The sequence below is a fragment of the Acanthisitta chloris genome, unplaced genomic scaffold, assembly GCF_000695815.1.
Source record: "Acanthisitta chloris isolate BGI_N310 unplaced genomic scaffold, ASM69581v1 scaffold12451, whole genome shotgun sequence".
Taxonomy (NCBI): domain Eukaryota; kingdom Metazoa; phylum Chordata; class Aves; order Passeriformes; family Acanthisittidae; genus Acanthisitta; species Acanthisitta chloris.
Window position 1 is genome coordinate 98,766 of NW_008654403.1, and position 18,742 is coordinate 117,507.

The window sequence follows — 18,742 nt, forward strand, 5'->3', positions numbered from 1 at the left end:
AATGAACTCTTGTTCCCTAAGCTGTGCGCTGATTACTTCTGCCAGAGAGGATCACATGTGGGCAACAGGGGGAGGGAAGGAGCCCCCAGAGATGAAAACACAGCCTGCCTTTCTGGCTTTGTCTGGGATACAGCAAAAGGGTTTCTCTGATCAAAAATAGCAATTTAAGATGCATGTACATCCCCAGTAAATGTGGGAGTCAAGTAGCATTAGCAAATGAACTAGCCACGTTGCACAGCCAAGATATGAAGCGTACTGCTTCAAAATTAAAGGGGGCAGGAGTGTGTGGGGGTCAAAACAGGAGAAAAGGTCTTTAAATACCACTACAATTTTAACGAAGTCTACCTCTTCAGTAACATTGCCAGAGGTAGAATAGCAATGGCAATGCCTTCACACCTTGAGACTGGTTTATCTGACAGTAAGAAATAAACAGCATCACCAGAATCACATGCCAATAAGTATTTGAAAATTCTATGTAAATCTAGGCTCACTTTTAAATTATGTGTCATTATTAATGTATATAAAATGCATCAAAATGTTTTTCTATTTGCCAGAGTTAGATATTTTTGCTTTTTACAAGCAGTAATCAATCAGCTCTAAGAAGCAGGATGGAGCCTGGAAAAGCACCTCTGAGTGGACCATAGCCTAATGACTTCAAAGCAGACTTTGTTCCAAATCCATTTAAAACATTTCAGAAGTATTGGTTTCCTGACTCAACTTCAAAAGATAACAGTTTAAATATGGGCTATATTAACAAAATAATTTAAATAAAGCTCTAAGTACTGTAGCTAGTCTTTAACAACGTAATAAAACTTAGCACCAAACACTTCAATAGGAAGTTTGGTAAGCAAAATAAACATTCATTTTTCTATCCTTATACGAAAACTTTTTTTAAACTCATGTTTGGCCTTACTAGATCATTCTCTCCCAAGCCAGGTAGTACCCCACTTTTGTCTAGACACAGAGTTCTGCTCTAAACCCATTCCATTACTCATCATGGATATACCACACGACTCAGTCGCACTCTGCATTTCATTCCTTTACCAACAGGCACAAGTTAAAGCTCATCTTAACCAATATGGGTCACACAATCTGTAAGCTGGCAACTGTACATGTTCAGCATGTTAAAAAAATGTAGGCAGACAGATTACTAATGAAAGGCTTTACTACTCCTGGCCTGTACTCAACATTTGGGAAAACTGACCCTCTGCTTCAGTCCCCACAAATATATAAATGAAAGGAAGAGAATAAACATGAGCCTACATTGGCTAAACCATCCTACTAAAAATCAGTTCTGGGAAAATAGAGGACTTTTTCAAACATGATTCCTTTTACTCCTATGCCCTTTTCTGCCTTTCTCTATTTCATCAAGGATACTTTCCCTGTATTTATGTATCTGTAACTCATTTCATGCTGGAAGTCAGAGACTTATTTCTGTCAATTACAAACCTGACAATAGCTGCTTGTGATAACAAAGGCAGAGCATGCTGATCTCCAGCATCAAACCAAACCAGTCAAGAAAACACTGCCAAATAATTCCCTGTCACTTCATATGCCTGGTTTGGAAACTTCCAGATGTTAAACAGTAGAGGATTTTACTTTATGTATGTTCTGCAGTTGATTTACTTTCATTTCAATTAATGAAGATTCAGTTTGATTTCTAGATAATTTTATTTTCCAGTTCTGGCAGTTATTCCTGATACCTGTACAGAGTGTTTACTTCTTTAGATTTAGGGCTTCAGTTCTAGAAGTTAGCTGTAGTTCAGTTTAGAACTTTAGAACTTCAGAGTAAATATTAAATTTGTTTCTGAGTGACCTTTGTTTCACTGTATATAATTATTCCTATTTTGAGTGTATTTTTTTGAAGCCTATAAGATTTTCCAAATCTTCATGGCAAGATCTTTGCAGCATTCCTCAGTAGCCCATTAGCCAGTCGTTGCAGAAATGGACACAAAACCGCACTAGAAAAACAGGGACTAATATTGATCAACTGTCTCCCAGAACATTTGATACATATATGGATATAACTACAAGAAGTTCATTAGATTTTTGAACTACATGTTAAAGCAAAATCAGTCCATGTAAAATGTTTGGCAGGAGGCAGTATCAAAATGGACATATAACTCCCTGTTCAGGTTCTGGGCATCTGTGGGGCAATATTAACTTATTAAAAACTACTTCAACTAAAATAATAAACTAAGTGACCCACAAATTATTTCACCTAGATAGGAAAGGCTTAACGTTAGTTGTGTTAAAAAAGTTATGGACACTCTGAAACACAGACTGAGGAAAAATGGTCCTTATTGTCACCTGTTAGCATACAGAAAAAACATACTGCCCAATCCTTAATCTTCCTGCTTCACATGCTGCTATTTTTCAGATCATAGTATGACACACAGTGTTCTTTGACAGCTATACAGGACATGGTATTCACTTCATTACTAGTCATTCAACATGCTACTCTCCCCACCTTTCTCAGCACACAGCCCAGGGTCTTATTTACCACATCTTCTTCAAACAACACATTTTTTGCTCACATTACTAAACAGCCACCAGGCACTTGTGTAGTTATTTCAAATAGGATAAAATAGGAGTAGTTCAGCTGGAAGAGACCTGCAACAAAAGTCTAGTCCAACCAGCTGAGCACTTCACGGAGTACAAGGGGACATAAACCTATGTATGCCCAGATCCCTCAATGCAAAAACGTAGTCCCAGGTTCAGGACACCTTCAGAGACAGCAATGCAGATGCAGAATTTCAGCAGACCAGACCCAAAGATCTCAACCCAGGCACTCAAAGCAAGGCATAACCAACAAGTAACCCACAACAAACACCTCCACTGAACTGTCTTGCCCTCTCCTAGAGCATTCAGTAACAGAGACAGGAATGTAGGCCCCCAGGAGAGTATTCACCATCCCACAGCAGCAGGCAGTCCTCTCTCTTCCCTGAGTCTCCTGACTTAGTCACTACATATCCTACACATCCTGCAACACAGTACCCTGAGGTATTGTGGTCTCCTTCCCTAAGCAACCTATCACAATCCTGAGTAGGCACTTTGTATACAATAACATAATTAGAAATTATATTTGTTGTGGATCAAATTAAGTGTTCACAGATTTCCAAAACTATTCAGCCTTGAGAGCTTGATTTTTGCAACTTTAGAAGCAAGGCTGTAAGTTACTCCTGGAGGATTTTTAAAGGAGTTTTCAGGCCAGTAAGCAACTGACACCCTAAGCTGTCCTTTTGTACCTGCTTCACAGACTGTGTCCACCTGAGCTAGCTCATGCTACAGATAGTTTCACTTCTTCCGGTCTTTTACCATTAGAGGCAAACTGTCCCCTCCAACAATATATTTTATACATTTCTCTTTATGGGCATTTGTCTGCAAGGCCCAAGACTGCTGGGCTCCAGTTAAGGCTTTGAAGCAAAGTATTTCCCTGAGACCCAAGACCATTTGTTAATTCCTTCCATCAAGCTTAACCTTTTCTTCCCCTGCCTCACAGTTTTTCACTAGCCCTTTCCTTCTTCTTCTTCTGCAAAAACGAATGGGCCTAGTGCAGTGAGAGAGGACATCAAAACATTTGTTCCTCAGACTTCTCAGTCCTACCACCCTCATTCTCAGTTCCCTTTTGGCTTTCCTCCCCACAGCTTTACATCTTGGGCATACTCCTCAGAAGCCAAGGCTCTCCTTCTACACTGCTGCACAATTCTGATTTGTACCCTTCTCCCCTCTGCCCTCCCCTGATGGGTTCACAGCTCCTCACTTCAGGAACACCAGTTCTCATCCAGTGCATCAAATCCATATTCAACCCATCAGTTCTATGTCCCAGCCATCCTGTGGACTCTGAAATCCAGACTTTGTATGAGGCTACGTCTTGTAATGGGATGTATCAGACCGTAACACTAGTCTGTACATCCACCAGCACATGAAGGATACACTGTCCTTGGCTATTATTTAACACATGAATATCCTTTCAGTGAAATTTATAGGGAAGGTGCACTGAGTTTAAATATAAACTTTTTATATACCTTTTATTAATCTCACATAGGAAACACTGGTGATCTCTCTATCCTCACAAACTACCAGAATACTGCACAACTCATAGACCCTAAGAACCACACTGAACCTGGCTGAAAGCCTGCTCCCTACAAATTAAACCCAAAACTTAGACCTGAATCTCAAAAACATGTTCATTACTGGTCATGAATAATGCTGTCCACTATAAACTCAGCTCTTCTAAATATTTACTGTAAGAGTATTGGTAACATATTAGTAAGTCTCCATATACATAGTGCACAAACATAATCCTGAATGCTTTTGCTCATTTTCCTACGAAGTGTTTTATGCACCTCATAAGACACAGTAAAAAAGCATTAACAAACTTTTAAATATCCCCCCAATTTTAAAAGATGATTTAATGTCTGTATTAGAACAACAGCTTGAACAGTTTCTTCCAACTCTGCTCTTTCCTGTAGCTCATTTAATGGTCAGGTAAGACAACAGCTTGTACTGCCAGAAACTCTTTAATAAATAATGATCAGTAAATATGAAATAGTACTTTAGTATGCATTTTTTGTGGTAAAAGACAGCTGGGGAGAAAAAAAACCTTAATAGCTAATCCACAAAAGTTTCAATGTATTTTAAAATTACTTTCATGGGTTTGGCTTCAAACTCACAATATCTTGGGGGGGGGAGAAGGCAAAAATCTCCCCTATGCTATTTGTAAGAAGTCAAACCTACTTACTTTGTCTTTCTTAGGCATGACCACATACTAAGAATTTCATAATATGACAATGAAGCAGAGAGGTTACAAATGCCTGGTAGATAATCAGCTGAATGTAGGTTACAGTATGATTTTGTAGCTAGAAGAATGACTTTGATTCTTGAAAAAATAAGCATAGAAAGTTTTGTAGATTAAGAAGGAGGTACTGGCATTACTGGCCCTTTTCACAAAGCCATTGCTGCAAGCAGCCAGTTTGCAGCCCTGCTTCCAAATGCTTTGAGGAAAGAACCACTCGAGTTCTCCTAGTTTGAATAGGTGCTTCATTCAAATCAAAGGAAATCTGATCCATTGACCTCTTTAGTCTCACCATACAAATATGAAAAAGTCATCTGATAGCAGTCTTCAAAACCTTACAAAGGGAACAAGTTGATAATAAACAACATTTTAGGGTTTGGATTTTCTTCCCTCTCTAGACTAAACTCTGAATGAGATCCGGTTACTAGAAGCTAGAGCTAGATAGAGTCAGTCTGGACATAAGATATATTACATTTTAAAACTGAAGTTAATACAACAGAAGAGCACAAATGGCTTTGTTGGGTTTGGTTTGTGGTGGGGTTTTTTGGGTTTTTTTTTAATAGCTTATAACTCCAATTAACATTACAGTACATTTCACAGTGATTGTTACTCTTACACCAGAAGTTCTTTTCCCATGGTTTTAAACAGGGGAAAAATGATTCTTGGATAGCTGGCAGAACAAATTCAAGAAAGAGCCCCAGTCCAGGCTGTCCTGACACACCATGTTTTATTTGGGTCTGGCCTGTAAAGTTAGAACAACCCAAAGAACAGGCACTGTAGGGAACAGGCCCTGTTTGAAACGGCTAGCTGTCATAATATTTGCTATTTAAACAGTTTTCCAAATACAAAAACCCAGCACTAGATAGTGGATCACCAGTCCTATTCATCCGCAACTCAGCATTCTCTCATTTTAAAAGCTTGGCCCATCTCCTGCAAAGTGAACCGGTCCCTCTATAATCCAAGAGCAATGAAATGTCATACCAATATACATACACCTCCAGGTCATTTGAGAGGTTTTTTTTCCCATTTGATACAGGGTTTCCTAGAAAACCAACACTCTTTGCAACTTCTCTGTTTCTTTTGTCTCTAGTTGTGATTTGCTTTAATGGACCATCAAATAGAATTTGTCTATTCATGAGCCTGCAAAACGTACTGCTTGAGTGATACTAGTGCAGACAGAAAGAAATTTGGAAAAGCATCTGGTACATATCTTTGCTCTCTGATTAAGAGGTCTCCAGGAATCCAACACAATACCTATTTGCTTTGATTACAGAGCAGACAACAGACAAGTTCAACCAAAGACGACATAGAACCATTTCTGTGCATCATATTGCCTGCCACCATGATGCTCTTCCTGGCATCCCTGCTGCTCTTCCTGTACCGCCGTTGCCAGCGCCCCACTCAGCAGGGGCAGATCTTCAGCATCGACCTCCCTGAGGCCCTGCCTGAGCACGATGTGTCCAATTTCCTTTCTGCACTGCCCTGGAGCAGTGAACAGAGTTTCCACTACTCCACGCTGCTTCCTGATGCAACATTCCTCTCTGTGTGTTTACCTCCATCATATGAGGAGGCCACCATGAAGACTTCCATGGACGAGGCTCACATTGAGCTCTCTCCAGACCCAGTGCCTCCTTATGAAGAGAGCACACTGCAGACCAGCAGCGCCAAATAAACTTCCTACGGAAGCATTTTAGCTGAAGCATGCAGCCCTTCAAGGCACAAATGTAGAACTGCTATGGCCTTTAAAATTTGTGAAAAGATTCCAAATGAGGCACAAAACCAATGAATTTATGAAGGAAGAAACTTGAAGTAACAGGGAATGAGTCTCTTCACCTCATCCTAAAATTCTCTACCTTACATTTGTGGCAAGCACACACACAGTGTGGTAGCAAATCCATTCCAGGCTGGTAACATGGGTAATCCAGTTCGCAAACATGTCATGCAAGGATTAAACTTAAGGATAGGTGGGAAGCTGTTCCCCTGAAATCCCTCAGCTACACGGAAACGCCAATTATGCTATAGATTCACCAGTCACAAAAAGGGCTTTTAGCAAATACCTATTGCTGTTTGGGTTTTTTCCTTTTTTTATGTGTTTATTTTCAAAAGAGTTTCTGACAAGCGGAGTCACTCCACCTGAGTGTGAATATCACATCATTCTGCATTGCTCTGGAATGATCACAACAGTTCTCAGGAAAGTAAGTAAATACAAAACTTATACAAAATTTCCAGCAACTGTCCCCAAAGGTTCAAATGTGCACTGTGGATAAAGGCTGTCTTTTCTCACAGTTGAGCAATGAGGACAACCAGGGAAGACCTGATTGTTCTGGGTGAGAAAGACTATATACAAGAGCACGCTCACACTGTTGCTGCAAGCTACTTGCCAAGGTCTGCAAGGTCCTGATATTTCAGACTACTGGGTTGACTTATTTTCCTGTGACTTATTTGGTGCAGTGTGTAAAGGAGATGGAGAAAAAATAATAAAATCAAGTGCACAAACCCTCCAATCTGGTCTGTATTTCAAAACAGCCTTATATTTTCCCTTCATCACTAGGGCAAATTCAATTGTGTTCAAAGGGCAAATTCAAGTGGTCAGAGGGTTTGCACAAGCCTACTTTTAGACAATGATGTTATCTTAATTCCTTTCTTACAGGGTAGCATTTTCACTATGTTGATAGATGCTCTTGGTACAGAAGGTGCCTACTACAGATACTGACAGCCTCAAAAGCTATGTTGGCAAAGCCACAGAGAAATGTAACCTCATGGAATAGCTGACACCTGCAAGGAAGGAACTGTCATAAAAGCTGTGTGCAGTCTGGGTGTAACTAACAAACCCAAAGGCTGCCCTGACTTTCACACTGTGATTCCAGCAACTGTCAGGAGGTGTCAATATCAGCCAGTCCTGCTTTATGAACTTACCACATTTCTTACAAAAACCCAAAGAACCCAACAACAAAACAAGGGAATTCAAAACCAACACTGTACAGCAGAAGAAAGGCCACTTTCATGCTACAAGCTAAACTTCATGTTATGTCACAGTGGCACAATCACAAAATAGTCCATGTCAAAACCGATGCCCCCACTAATGCATTTCCCTTATAAGAAGAAAAAAACCCCTGCCTTTTATAATTCAGATATGGCATGATTTTCTAGAACTACAATTCTTCCTTTTGTAATGTTCCAGTTCGGTCATCAAACTGCAGCAGCAGATATTTCAGAAAAATCTGCATTCAATCGACCATTTTTCTTTTCAGATCATGTCTGGGAACAGTTCCTGGTATTTGCTGATGCATTTGAAAGTTCTGTATTCTATCACTTCCTTGCATTTTCTTTACCTCCTTGTATTTGGTATATGCAGTTGCTGCCAGCTACAAGGAAAGATGAAAAAATTCAAGAGCCTCAAACAACATACCTAATTGGAAAGGTGGAAGGATTTGATGTTCAAAGATAAATCACTTCTGCCTCTGACATCTGTATATTCCACTAACTTCAGCAGAATTGTATGGAGATGCTTGAAAATTCAGTCATTGTCATATCAAATTGAGTATATCTTGCTGTCAAACATCTGCTGTGTTTTAAAATTATTTATAATGTTCTTCAACACAATTCCTTGTTTACTCCTAACCTGGGTAGATCCTGATACTCAGCCTCTGGGCTCATCATTCTAAACTGTGCTTCAGTTACCTTAGTTATTCTCGTGATCAAGACTGATATATTTCTAGAACTTGTTGAGAATTACTATTCTCTCCAAGAATATAGAGAGTGATTGTGTTTCACATAGTATTTAGTGGATAGCTCTCAAATCCTGCTTTAGACAAATAGTTTCTGATTGTTTGCGCTACTACAGACAATTCAAAACAGACACTTGCTCAAATCCAAATCAACAGAAACACTGCCATGACTTAAATTCTTCTTTCTAGTAGACTACTTTTTATTCCATCTGGAAATGGTATCCCTTACCTCATTTCAACACAGATTTGTCTAGTCTTGCATGTTAATTGTCCCTAGTGGATTTCAACCTAACCAGCTTCTCTACTCTTAAATCTCCATCTCAAGGAGAAAGTTCAGTAAGCTGAAAAGGTTTCTCATGCATACATACTGAAATTAAATCTCCATTGCCTAGAAGCTACTTCTGATCATATCAGCCCATGGTGACACATATCTCAGCAATTGCAGTGTTACCAGTGTTAGTGATACTAGTTGCAGAGCAGCTATCAGGTCCTCAGGGCAAACACCTTCTGCATCCAAGAGGAGAGCTCATGACCTGAAAGGAACTCATGCCTGGCAATACAGCAGCCATAAGTGTCAGGGGAAGGTCTTAAACTTTCTCAATAATTTGGAAGATGAAGGTTTAGATGACAATATATAAAAAAAAAAAAAATGTTTGAGTTGAGGCTATAGACAAAAAGACCGAGGAGAGACACTAAATTTTCAATTACATAAAAGTTAACTGCAAGCAAATTAAATTAAGCACCCCTCATGCCTGTACCAATCTGAATTAGTACACGAGAACTGAAAGTAAATCAAGTTTAAGTCAGAAAACAAATTTCTAGAAGTGAAGCACTGACAACACCATCTCTGGACACATTAAGAAGTGACACAAACATCTGTCCAGAGTGATGAAGGCTCCTAGCTGGAGCAAGGAATGGATTAGATGTCTTCTCTGTTTCCTTTCCTGTTCCTATACCCTAAAGCTATATCAAAGTAAATTTCGTTAGCAATTTTCAAATTTTGTATGAAATCAGACGGCTGTTTCTTTGAAAATCTGATAATACCAGATTTCACATGCATCCAGAAATCACTGTAACACTGGCATTGTACTTTATAACCACAGAGTTTTTTTCTTTGTCTTATATCTCCTAGTACACGTATAAAGTCTTACAAGACTTGTGAACTCATCATGATGTGAAGGGTAATTGTATTTCAGTTTTCTGTTATGAAAATACTAAGAACCATGTTGAGAGTATATATATATATGTGTGTGTGTGTGTATACACACACACACACAACCCCTTGTTTATACTTGGGAGGAAACCATGGAGCAATATAGGCCTCCTTTTTAAGGAGGATTCAAAACCTTAGAGGGCAATCTCTGTGCTTGTCCTCTGCGAGAGCTGCTGGAGCCTCATACTGACATGGGGCCATTGCATTGCAGACTAGGGTGCACATAGACCTTTCACACGTGCAAGTTTCTTGCTTAAAAGACATTTAAAGGAAAACAACACAGGTAATTTATACAAAATAGGTCTACTAAATATCCACTGAGAGTATGCAGCATGTGTCTCCAATAACGCTACAGTATTGTCATTTTAATAGAATATCCTGGCTCTCTTATTTTACCTGAAGGGAGAAAAGGTGGCACAGCTCTTTGCAACCACAGTAGAAGCTCAGAAATTAACATCTTTGATAAAAAAAATGATTTATGCCTGTTCACAGATTGAACATCTGGCACCTAATCTTTGCTGAGCTAAACACTAACTGGTGACTCACTGTTTTGCACTTGCCAATGATGTGTTTTTCAAAAGAGGACAGTCACTGTTTGGCCTTATGAAGTAACCCTTGGTCTAAAAAAGGTAGAATAAACATTTCAGTGCACACATTTCTCTGAAGAGTGACACTTATTTGTAATAAATTACTTGAGTAGAAATTTAGATCATTTGTTGAAGTGGAATAATGTTTTAAAAAAAACCACAAACCGAAACCTGACATCAAGTCAGAATCCCTTTACAACAGTTACAACAGTGGCCAAGAAAGAATTACCTCCAAAATAAAATATTTGGCTTAATCTATGCTTACAAGGGTGCTACTTGAGTCCCTATGCCAGGAAAGCCTCCAAATACAGACACACAACTCCTTTTGCCAGTACAAGCTCCACTAGCATGAACTAAAACAACTCTTACAAATGTCAGTTTTATCTATATGGTAAGTTGAGTCATCAGTCTTATTCTGGCTAGGAATGTAATTTGATTTAATTTTTTTTGTTACAAACTTCTAAGGAAAAAAATTGTACAAAAACATCAAATAAGGATGAGCTGGATGCTTACAGCAAATAAATTATTCACTGACTCCTCTCTCAAAAACCATCGTAAGTGAAACAGTTATGAATTTTTATAATGGAATTTCTTAATTGCAGTCTGTTAGTAAATAATCACATTATGTCATGACTTTTGTGACACAGTATTGCTTTCATCATTTGGATAATGAGGTCTACTGCAGAACAGGAAAGGCACGTGAGTGTGGAGCACAAGGGAAATATCCTCTAATAAACAGAGCATACCATTCTCAATGGTACAGATAATGAATCAATGCTGCAGATGCATAGATGTTAATGAAGACAGCAAAAACTCATTGAAAACTCTTGGATACTGACTAGGCTGACAGCACTGTAAATGTACATTTGCACTTTCACAAGCTTTCTGTTAAAGTTAAGTAAAAACAATGCCAATGTCTTTCATGTTTGTTGAAGGTGTGAAAGAATCAAACTTGTCCATGACTTTGGCTCCACCAGTAGTTTTACTTCTGATTATTCACAAAAATATCACATCTAGGGGAATTTATTGCCAGAAATTAAGTGTAAGGAAGCAATCAAGACTGCAGTACTCAGATTTGAATAAAATAAAATCGTAGAATCACTTAGGTTGGAAAAGAACTCTAAGATCATTGAGTCCAACCATTAATGTAGCATCACCATGTTCACCACTAAACCATGTCTCTAAATGCCACCTCTACATGTTATTTGAATGTTTCCAGGGATGGTGACTCAACCACTTCCCTGAGCAGCCTGTTCCAATGCTTGACAACCCTTTCAGTGAAAAAATATTTCCCATTATCCAGTCTAAACCTCCCCGGCACAGCTTGAGGCCATTTCCTCTTGTCCTGTCACTTGTCACCTGAGAAGAAACCAACCCCCAACTTGCTACAACCTCCCTGCAAACAAGTCATGCCATTAATATTATTATCTTCTCCAGTCCCTTCTATATTAATTTGTTCCTACAATGTAAGTATGTCATTTTTTCTTGAATACTTATCTTAGAACTTCTCAGACATTTCCATCTGTGACTAAATAGAAGAAAGAGAACATGTATGGGCAATACTCTTCAGTCATCTCAAGACCATTCATAGGGTTCATGGTCTAATTTTTATTTTGCAGGGTGTTTTGGTTTCTTGTTCTGTTTTGGTTGGTTGGGGTTTTTTCCAGGTTCAAACTACAAGAACTGCATGCATGTGTTTTTAGTTCTTTCAACACAAATGAAATTAATTCCTTTAGTGGCCTTCCAAGCACACAGGGCAGGAAGCAGAGCCATACTATTCCTGTCCTACCCCATCAAGCATCCTAAAGGGAAGGGAACATGCAAAAGATCAAAGGTCAAGCTGATAAGACACGGTGCCCATCCAGAAATAAGCCTCTTACAAACTTGCTTTCCCCTTTCTGACTTCCTATACTTCACTTCTCTCTCCTTTAGTTTACTTTTACGCAAGCTATATAAAAGGCAACAGAGAAACTACCTCTAGATACTGACCCACAGCTGTAAGAGCAAAACTAAGAATCACATAATACTGGAACAAATCAGTTTCCACTACATGTCAAACAGACCAATTCAAGCATGTTTCTACAAACACATTTCACTGCCTGTGTAGCCAACAAGATGCCAAATTATTTAAGCAGAGCCATAAAAAAAAAATCAGTATCTGTTTCAATCTGTGGCATTTTTCCTTTCTCTTTTCCTTCCAGTCTGGAAAACATGCAGTTAACACTATTCTCAGATGTTAGTGTGGTCTCAAGTTTCTTCAGAAAGACTGTACATCTATGTTTTAGACAAAAACTCCAAAATCACCTTGAAGGTGATCTTAGCCAATTACCACTCTCTTGCAGAGAGTGGTAATTGGCTAAGATCACATCTATTGCTGTCCAGTTTTAATCCACAGCCTCCATACATCTGACGGGCACCCTTAATCTAGATGTTTGTTCGGTCAAGGGCACAGAAACTAATGGGGAGTAGTAGTCCTCTCAGTAGTCACCTTAAGGACAAAAACCAAAAGTGAAGGCTTGAAAGTCATGCCCTGTTCACCAGAAGAAATGTTTAACACAGCTCTTTCTACTTCTTAATTTCTTCCTCTTGAAGGTCTATAAATATTTGCATCCTCTGGTTCCATTGTTCACACCACTCGGAAAGTTGTAACTTCAGATTAAATGCAATTTGTACCCAAGAGCAAAAAATAATAAGACAATTCATATACCATTTAAGTCAACTTAAACATTTGACCTACATTGAAACTACTTGATTACTACTTGATTATTATCTTTAGATGCAACTGCCTCTTTCATTGTTTGTCAAAGCTTACTCCCAAACTGACTTTAACTTGTAAAAGAATTTTACCTGTAGCCTGTTTTCTGCAGAGCAGTCAAGGAGTTCTCAGGACTTAGAGGAACCCTTAAGTAATCATTATGTAGCCAAACCTTAACTTTCTTGGTTAGTCTGGCTAGTTTCAATTAGGTATCAGTGCTGCTCTTGACTTCCTTGAGGATCACTTCATTGCTACCACCTGGCCTAGCCTTTCCAATCCCACAGGCAGCTGTGGTCTTTTCTTGTGCCCCTCTGTGAGTAAAATTAACTCTTTCCAGTCCTCAGTGAGGAGAAAATAACTGAGACAAATAAAGACCATCTAGGGATAGGAACTCTTGTTTTGTCAGGTCTTTAAAGTGCTTGGCTCACAGAGAGCTGCCCCCATTCCTAACAGGCTTTCTACAAAACAAACAACATTCAGGACCATTAGTGATCCTTCAGATGTACTCCTTTTAGTCACAGTCACAGGAGCCTACTATACAGCTGAGGAAAAAAGAGTGTGCTGGATAGCAAGGTTTCCTCAGAAAAACTAGTCTAATGTAATATGCTTATGTTGCATGGGATCTCAGAGCCTCTTCTTTCCTCCTACTGGCTTTTCCACCCTATTATGGCCTCTCTGTGAAATTTGTATGAAATCAGATCATTACAAAACCACAAAGTTTCTTTCAGTTTCTTGGAAACTCAAGTTTCCTGGAAAGTGATTATAATAGTAACCTCGCTCAGGGTATGTAGTATTATGTGGTAATAAGGGTCATAGTAAGGGTCGTAGTAATACGACTGTAGTATTAATCTGTAAGACACTAAGAAAATGCACACAGAAGAAAGGCTCCATAAATACAGTGAGCATGTCGTTGCAGTGTGCACTGTGCAATGCAGCAGAGAATTCAACGAATCATGAAGTACAGAAAACAGGTGTTTGCTGCCCACAGAATTACAGCAGAACCATGCCATTACATTAGATTTATCTGCAGAATTAAAGCAGCAAATGCAGCCTTTGAACAAGCCACCAAGACAGATGCTTTGTTTCTTGAACTCCATGCTCTTTAGCTGATCTGCTTGAGTTTCTATGTGCCATTGAGCTGTTTTTACTTACCTGATCTGAAGGGATGAAATCATCAATGGAGGCCCAGTGAGCCTGGTGCTCATGCACGGTGTCCACCTTTGCAGTCTCTTGCTAATGCCACTCAAGCACTAGGATGATGGAATTAATCCCTAGGAATTGGGTATCTTCACTGAAGAAAGAGCAGAAATGAGTGTGTCTGGGAGGTGTGGATTAATTTGTCTGGTGCTTCCAAATGATTTGTATCCCTACAATCCAAAGGGAATCTCTAGAATAATAAAGTTGGTAAGCTAGTACCTACTTTCCTGCATTAGGGAACTGAGTTTTCATTTTCATCAACTAAACCATGTGCTGCCTGGAGACAAAACCTGGTCTGAATTAGCCTGTAATACAGCAAAACTCATTACCCTCTTACCATAGGCATTCACTGGGTTAATTCTTATGCAGAAACCTCACATTTTTCTTTTTTTTTCTTAGCAAGGCCACAGTTTATGTAGATTGTATCTCATCAGATGACATATTAATTTCTATAATCACACTATTCCCTACTTGGTTGTGTAAGTCAGCACAGGCAGGACACAGGAACAACCACAAAACCACAGATGGAATGCAAAGAGTAAATTTACTTCTGTTACCTCACCAACCCGGGGATCCTCAAAGAAGCACCCAAGGTGAGGCACACAAGCAGGGCCACAGGCACCACAGAGCTTGGTCCATGCTGGAGGATCACCAAACCTCCTGTCTTTGCCTGTTGATCAGGGATTCGCACAGGCGTTTTTACTGCTGTGTTTTGATCTTTCCTGAAGCGCAGGAATCTCAAGCATGTCTGATAAGGTGCCTCTAAGTCTATCACAGGCTATGTTATCTAAACACAGATGTTCTACTTGTCAAATACACAAGGCTAAACAACAATTAGTATGATGTATGTGTTTCTCTACACCCCAGCTGCAAGTCACTTGAGCGTGTTTATAATCCTCCTCTACAGCCTTCCGTTATTATCCCACATTGGTTGTTCATGTATCACAGTAATAACATTGTGCCAACACGAGCTAGGGAGAGAGAAAAACTTCAGACCTTTACAAACGTGAAGGAAACAAACTGAATTCCATATTCCAGTATCTTCTCAGAGTTATAGACTGGTGAAAAGTGCAATTGAAGACTACCAGGAAACACGTTGATATTTTATGTTATTTTTAGTGTTCCAAATTAGACTCTATTTGATGGAATTCTGCCTTTCCAGGTAGTGTCTCTCAGGACATCAAGTTCTTAAGAAATGCAAATCAAGATGTGCAGCCATTTGTCTTACCAGTTTGTTAATTGAAAAGATGTTTAGTACTCGCTGTCTTTTGTCCTAGAGCCACTTCTCTTCACAGGTACTTAGGAAACCAAAACATTTGCAGGTGAAGAGAGACAGTGAAGTAGACTGTAGGCAACAGTCTTGCAAGGTGTAGGCTAACAGACTGTGGGAGAGGTTCCCACACTGTGGACACAAACCACAAGACATGGGGCGCTGACAGCAGAGACATCTCCCACTGTGCATTTAAGTGCACACTGGCAGCACCTGTCCGTACTGTTACTGCTGAAGCAGTGCCACCGCTGTCCGTAGCTGTCTGCATGGGTGTGAGGACGAGATGGGGTGGCTGAGGACACAGAGTTGTGCTTCTAGTTTGTGGGCCCTGGGTGTGAGTACCTGCAGGAAACTCTCCTCTGAATCCACAGTCTAGCAAAAAACGTTTTCAGCTGTTTACAATAACTGTAGAGCCAACAAGGCTGGAGGCTCTGTGCTCTCAGGAATGCACATGGACTGGCACAGAAGCAGGAGTTGCTGCCCCTTATGGCATTTTCCCAGACAGATGAATTTTGGGAGCCCACAGTTTACAGACTAGGACATAAAGGACAATCAAGCTTAAACTCCATTCATACTTAATGTTCATGGCAGGACTCTTGAAAGATTTACCAGTAACACAAAGAAGTCTTGATGCTAGCAAGATGTTTGAAGCAGGATGAGAAAATACCTGTTGAAAGAATACTAAGGCAGTATAACTACAATAGATGACATGAGGTGTGGCTTATCCAAAGAAGGAAAAGTCCAACAGACAAGACTTTTGAGAAAGACATTTCAGTTTATTGTCAAGACACTTTCTTCCCTCTTCTCTCAGCAAGTATTTTAGATAAACTTCTAACATGGACTTTCAGTTCTAAGAGGTCACTACAATTTCCCAGACACTGGTGATCATTTGAGACATTTTGTAGCACAGAAAGTAATTTTTGAGATTCTTCACTCCCAAAATTCAGCATGGGCCTAGATGAGGTTGTCACATTGTACAAGAAACTCATTCCATGAATTTGATATCTAATTTGTTGTATACTCAGTCATGGACTTCAGAGCTGCATTTCAGAAAAAAACTTCTATGTTACACAGCCTACTTGCCTTGGGTTGTGTTTAACAGTCTAGAAACAAAGTACTGCTGGTGGTTTTTTAAACTCAGAAATAACCTATCAACTGCTTCTCATGTCACTACATGCCACAATCTTAAATTCTGACAAATTTTGCAAAAAAGCTACATCAGTAATTGGAGAAAATCCATCTTAACAATGTTCCACGTTGGACTAAATAAAGGGTAACCTCTTGAATAGAACATTGAGGTATGCCTTTTTTTCCTGTATATCACATCTCAGAGACCTTTCTGTGGAATTTAAGTTTGGTTGATCCTGGATAACAAACTTTTGCTTTAAGGAGATCAAGTGTGCTGTGTATGGGAATGTGCCAGTCTCACCTGGGATCAGCAGTGCTTTGGTACTGTGTACCCATAGCTTGCAAATAGATTTAAGCAACCCTAGACCCACATTTTGACTTCTGTACAACTGCATGACCTCTGCTCCCAGCCACATGCTTGTGCACACACTTTTGCTAAGATCTCCTTTCTGAAATGTACTTTTGCTTTGTATTAGGACTCTACAAAAAGGTAAATACATTAAAATCATTATCACTCCTTAGTTTGTGACTGCTGTACTGACTATGTAAGTCTGGCTTTGCTTTTTTTAAATCCTTTTGACTACACTGCAGTCCCAGTTGGCACAGGAGTTTACAACAATCAGCATTTTCTAGGCAGCACATTACAACAGCAAAAAGGATGGGACCATCTTTCAGATTTCACTAAGGCAGCTTCTCAGCTGGTGACGCTGCACTGGGCACTGAATGCTCTTGTCCCTGTGATGCTCTTTAATCTGTTTTAAAATGACCTAGAAATCAGTTTGCTTTTTCCAAATTGAACTCCAGAATGCAGAAATTTCTGTGTCCATTTTCTTCAACTCAGCCTTCAAAACATAGCTAAACATAGGCAGTAATTTCATTTGGAAAAAGTAAACTGAATGGCTATTTGACTGACTTTTAGAGAAGACATTAATGCACTACTGAGATGTACAAGAAGAACATTCCTCTTCAGAAGGCTGATAGGACATTTTGTTTCCTGTATTTCTTGTTTGTTGCTGGATTTTATCTATTTTTTTAAAAATTTACATATATGCTTTTTCCCCACAAATTAGTTTTTACCATCTAAACATAGAATTTAAATTTTTACTGTGTTTTTCAAGAGGTAGTGAATACACAGAAATGTCTGCTGCCTACATCTCCTGACAGATATTCACTCTTCTTTTTTCCTTCAGTAGCTAAAATTTCTGGGTTTATACTGAAGGTTGGTGCACAAATAGAGCAGTATACTACAGACAGAAGCAACTCACATACATTGGGATTGGACTTTCTTCTGTATATACCTCCCCACATGCATATACCAAAACATTTGGACTCACTATTAACAGACAATTTCCTATTAAAAATCAATTACATTTTCCATTAGCATTGTTGGGAGAAGAATTGATTGGCCCTTAAAAGGCTGGTTGCACATTATGTGAAACCCAACTACAAAGAGCTAAATTTGCAACATAAAATGTACCTACATGCTGCTGGGGAAGCACTATCAAGGCTTTTACCCAGTTTTTCAGAACAACATATGACATAGCACTTCTTTATCAACTATCTCAATATTTTACACTGCTGAGTGTTTATTAATTCACACCAGTATAGCCACAGTCATGATCTGCACTGAATACCTGCAAGATTCTAATGCTGCACTCCAATTTAAAGTTGCTAACACCTCTGTAGAACCAAGAAAATGATCAATTTTATGTCAGAAGACTTTTCTAGTCTTAACCATGCAAGAAATCACTTATGAAAGTTTTTCAGGAAATGAAGTATAAGGGGGAACTCAGAAAGCTACGAAGTACATTATACAGCTATTGTGTTCTCTTTTGTGAGTACTGAAGTTATTTTAAATAAAACATATAAAATGATTCCTCAATACCAGTGTAATTTTTGTAACACTTTGTTTTGCTGTTAAAGTCCATCTTTTTAATTTTCTCTCACAGAAGCAAATAATGCATCATTTTGAATCACTTAAATGTACTATAGCAACAGCATTGTTGGAACAGTGACTCCTGCTATAAATGGCTTTTCCAGAACTTTGTGATATCTAAACAAGATCT